The following is a 5,447-nucleotide window of genomic DNA, read 5'->3' as shown; positions in this document are numbered from 1 at the left end:
TCGGCTACGAGCCTATACGCACTAACCATCTACGCGGGAGTAGTTATGGGTATCCCGGCGTCGTGGTATCAGCCGAAGCACTTCAGACGTCAGCGACGGAGCGGCGCGCGCCGGATTGGAACGTAAGCCTGCTCTTGTATTAAGGGGGCTAGTTCTGCTTCCGGCCGCCCTCGCAACGTGCAGGTGTGCTATGGGCGATGGGCCCAGACCCCTGTGCGCTTAGGTTTAGACCGGCGTGCTGGCCTCTCTGTTTTGCCTAGGTGGGGCTGCGACGTGTTGATCTTCCGAGGCCAGGCATGACCCAGGAAAGTGTGTCCGGCCAAATGGGATCGAGCGTGTTGGGCTATGTGGTGCACCCCTGCAGGGAAGTTAATCTATTCGAATAGCCGTGATCTTCGGTAACAGGACGACTTGGAGTTGTACCTTGACCTTATGACAACTAGAACCGGATACTTAATAAAACACACCCTTCCAAGTTCCACAGACAACCCGGTGATCGCTTTTCTACAGGGCGACGAGGAGAGGATCGCCGGGTAGGATTATGCTATGCGATGCGACTGGAGATGCGCTTGGAGATGCTACCTGGATATGCTACTTGGAGATGCTACTTGGAGGACTTCAATCTACTCTCTTCTACATGCTGCAAGACGGAGGCTACCAGAAGCGTAGTCTTCGACAGGATTAGCTATCCCCCTCTTATTCTGGCATTCTGCAGTTCAGTCCACTGATATGGCCCCCTTACACATATACCCATGCATATGTAGTGTAGTTCCTTGCTTGCGAGTACTTTGGATGAGTACTCACGGTTGCTTTCTCCCCCCTTTTTTCCCCTTTCCTTTCTTTCTGGTTGTCGCAACCAGATGCTAGAGTCCAGGAGCCAGACGCCACCGTCGACGACGACCCTTACTACACCGGAGGTGCCTACTACTACATGCAGCCCGCTGACGACGACCAGGAGTAGTTAGGAGGATCCCAGGCAGGAGGCCTGCGCCTCTTTCGATCTGTATCCCAGTTTGTGCTAGCCTTCTTAAGGCAAACTTGTTTAACTTATGTCTGTACTCAGATATTGTTGCTTCCGCTGACTCGTCTATGATCGAGCACTTGTATTCGAGCCCTCGAGGCCCCTGGCTTGTATTATGATGCCTGTATGACTTATTTATGTTTTAGAGTTGTGTTGTGATATCTTCCCGTGAGTCCCTGATCTTGATCGTACACATTTGCGTGCATGATTAGTGTACGATTGAATCGGGGGCGTCACAAGTTGGTATCAGAGCCGACTGCCTGTAGGAATCGCCCCTTCCACACTCCTTGGCCGAAGTCGAGTCTAGTCGTTGAAAAACTTTTACTAACATGGCTGTGTGGCCCATGGGCCCACATCGCCATCGGGAGGTATTAGGATCTTTTATTCCTCATCTATACTCTGGGACTCTGATCTCTCTATTATTCGGGTTAAATGAATTTGCTAACTCTAAGATTAGGATCTCGTGATCGCATCCACCCGAAGAGCCCCTTATTGCAGTGGATCGCCTGCTACATCAGAAGGTTCCGAAGATACTCTCTGATGTTCTCTCGAGACTTGTGCCCATCACTTTGGCTATTCCTGACCACCGATAAATCCGTATGGATAACTACTTACACTTGCCATTCTTACGATCATCCCCCATTGATCTTGTTATTACAAGATACCCCGAAGTTTTCTCTATTGTTCCGAGAATACTTTGTGCCTACTGCCTAGCAGTTCTTTGCCACATGAATACCCCTTCGAATAAATCCTCGCACTTGTTGAGTATCCGCTCATCCCCAGTTGTTCATGTGTTTCACAAAAGTCTTCGAAATAATATTCGATCTTCCGAAAATCCTTGGGGCCTTTGGCTCTTGAAATTCTTGCTTGCTTGCATTATGGATAATCCCATAAGTCTCGTAGTCATATTGACATTCCTTGTCATTACCATTTTGAGTCTGTTGACTCAATATGTTTGCGAATACACGCAATCATCATTGATCCTTATAAATTACTTTTTCGGCTGAGCCGCCATTCTTTTTACTGGAATTGGTTCTCGACCAACCCAATTGTCTTTGATTGTACCCTACGGCTATTCAACTTATCCACCCCTAATCAGAGCATTGCTTCTGATCCCTTGATTTGGAAATCATAATTCCTTTGCATTTGACAATTGAGTTAGTCAGTTGTTTCTATAATCTGCTTCCTCTAGTTGAGTACCGATGCTCACGTCAGATCCCTTGTGGACCACCAGATCCTTTGTTGGATTTTATCTGACAACGCCCTTCATATTCAATAAACTTGTGAGCCTTTTCTCGGATACATAATGCCTTTGGTAAATTGTATCGTCTGCTTTCTCAACCATGCTCTGCCTTCGAGCTTGAGTTAATTACTTCTAAAAGATTCTGGTATAGGATTCTAAGATGCCCCGATGGGTTGAACCTATGCCTTCCTTAATATGTGTGAACTCGAAAGTTTTCATGAGTCGTACTCTTCTGGTATTTTGCCAGATAAAATTTCAACGCTATAACTTCATCGAAAGCGAGAAGTGAATGAAAGGGTATGCATTGGAGAAGTGGGAGTCGACCTTGAACTTTGTGTTCATGCCCATGGACGCGATGTATATCCTATCATGGAAGCTTCTTGTAACAATAACTATTTCCTTGATAACTAACATATGGTATCTGTGAATTGATCCCTTGCAACCGTGGTTCCGACCATGATTGTTCTTCTTTGATCTCATTTCTCGGACAAGTTAAAACAATTGTCTCCTATGGATCAATACACCAGTCCAACCTTTACTTTGATCTTGTGTCGATATTACCCCCCTGGTATCTCGAGATTATCATGGAACTGCATAACTCCTTATGAGTTCTTCATCAAGTGCTACCTTCCCACTGATTCCAATTTTTCACGGGCTCTGAGTTAATAAACACTCAAAGACACCAATAACGGAACCGAGTCCGCACTACGATTCAACAACTCTTTAGTAAGCTTCTATAAGTACGAGTTTGTACCCGATCACGCCATTCCTAGCCTGTTTGGCTATATCATTGTCGTGATGATTTTAATTGTGCTACCCGGTCCTTCTTCTCGGAGCACAATTTTCGACGATGAACTAACCTTACGTCGATCCTCATCATCATATCATTTCGCCTTGAACAACAAGCTTGGTTTCGAGTTTGTGTCGTACCCTTGGTTCCAATAACCTTTCACTTCATCATTACTTTACTTGATGTCGTTACCGATCGATTACATCTTCATGAACTCTCGCGACAAAGGTGTCGTGATCATCAACATTCTGAGCTCATCCAGAATATCAATTGAATTCATGATGAGAAATACCATCCTTGCCCTCGATGAATTGTATTATCGTCGACCACTTTATTGCCCTCCCACCAACACAAGCTTGTTCATGTTTGGTGTTATACCTTGAGTTCTTTGCTATCCAGCAATTGTTCTTCTTTACCTTGGAGTATTACCATCCTTTATGTCAAGAATGTTCTGAGATTTGTTCCACCTCTTGAGAATTCTTGACATAGAAATACTTCTCACCATCACCATTCTTTCTTGGTCCCCGTGTTAATTCCAACAAGTGAACGGTGTTGTTTGGATTCTTTCCTTCTAGCAACCCTATTTTTTGAAGTTAATGGTCGAAAGTTCATTCTTAGGCTATTGACTATTGAATCACCATTCTGACATTGGTCGTGCAACCCAACCCATATTTCGGGTGCACCTTTCAACCAATGTTTAATTGTGTATGTTTTCCTCGAGCATACATCACTATACCATTTGATCTGACAAATGTCATCTTCATGTTCACATTATTGTGGAAATCCATCTTTTGAAAATCTCAATGAATTGTCACTGAGTCAATCAGCCACCTCCTCACCTCTCCTTGGTTTAATGATGAACTATTGTTTCAGGAACCCGCTCCCATAGTTCATTTCTCGAGAATCTTGCAATGTCATTTCAATGATTTGTGTTGCGCCTTTTCTTCTCGGACATCCTGAGTCTGAGGCATCATGACACCAATTGGATCTGAATCTCGGTCAGATTTGATGGTTGGGACAACTTTCCAGGAGTTATGTTGTTTGTCCTTTGATGGCCCGGTAACATGATGTCATGCCTAGCACCCCCCCTGGCTGGAGGACCTATCGTTATAATTTCTTTTGCAAGGACAACCATTCTTCCTGGAGGAAATTGTAAGACTTATTCTACAAGTTATTCCTGATGGATCCTTCGTGTTTCCAAAGTCTGATCTTCACCTGAAGACCATGTCACTGCTATCTCGAAGCATGTCAATGGTACTCCGATTTTCAACAGGCACGTTTGAAACACGATGCTATATTTTAATTATCAATTATCCTAACACCGTTGTATGGGCAATGTCATGAAAATTCTCTCCCCTACCTATAGAGTTTTCTACATTATATCCTGTCATGGATATCATGCTCTGCTTGTCCTTGGGAAGGATATACCCTTGAAATATGTGTTTAAACACATTTTCCTTTCCATTGTTCTGCTTAAACCTGATAATCGTATTTTCCTTTCCATTGGTTGGTTTAACGTTTCTTGTGATCTATATGATATAAGCAGTAATACTTCCCTACTTATGTAAACACCTTGGTGTACAACCGTGTCAGTAAGACCCTGTTTCTCTTGTTGATAGCATTTCGATAACCACCGATGGACGGGAACCTTGCCTATTGGTCCGCCTCGTTCAACGAGCATGAAAATGGTTCTCTTCGTCCCTCGCCCTTGGTACCGGTGTTGTTGCCGACATAACCGACAGACTATCCTCTGACTTGCCCTTCTTACATGATCGTGCAAGACGTCATCCCCCTTCCTACCTTTAACCCACATGGTGGGCCCATAACCCACAGTTCCACAGGATCGAAACCTGACTCTCCGGTACACCTTGTTGACAAAGTTATCCCTTACTCTTGGTTTCGTGTGTAATTCATGAGCCACCTTCCTAATGCTCTATTCTGGTATCACACGCAATACTTACTCTCGCTACTCTGAACCCTTTTCTCACTCTGGTTCAGACTTCGAGCAACTATCTATCCGTTTGGAACCTCTTATTGTACCTTCATACCTTACTCTCGAGGTATTTTATATGTTCAACTCGAGAGATAATCTGATGCTCATTCATGGGTTAACCCCAGATTGTATCCCTCACAAGCATTCTGTCGTAGTCAAGCTGCCCCTTACCTATTCGTAAGTACGTTGAAGTTCCTGAAGCAAAGGAAGCAAAGGACGACATCACCATGATGACCTGAAGCAGAGAAATGAAGATGTCAATGTAATGGATTGACCTCTTCAAGAAGAGCAACCAAGACTGAGAAGATTCGTTAGGATTTCGTAACCAGACCTTCCCCCTTAGACCCCCTCTTAAATCTCGGGACGAGATTTCTTGTAGTGGAGGAGAATTGTGACGCCC

This window comes from Triticum dicoccoides, chromosome 7B, assembly GCF_002162155.2.
Source record: "Triticum dicoccoides isolate Atlit2015 ecotype Zavitan chromosome 7B, WEW_v2.0, whole genome shotgun sequence".
Lineage (NCBI taxonomy): Eukaryota > Viridiplantae > Streptophyta > Magnoliopsida > Poales > Poaceae > Triticum > Triticum dicoccoides.
This window is presented reverse-complemented; position numbering follows the sequence as displayed.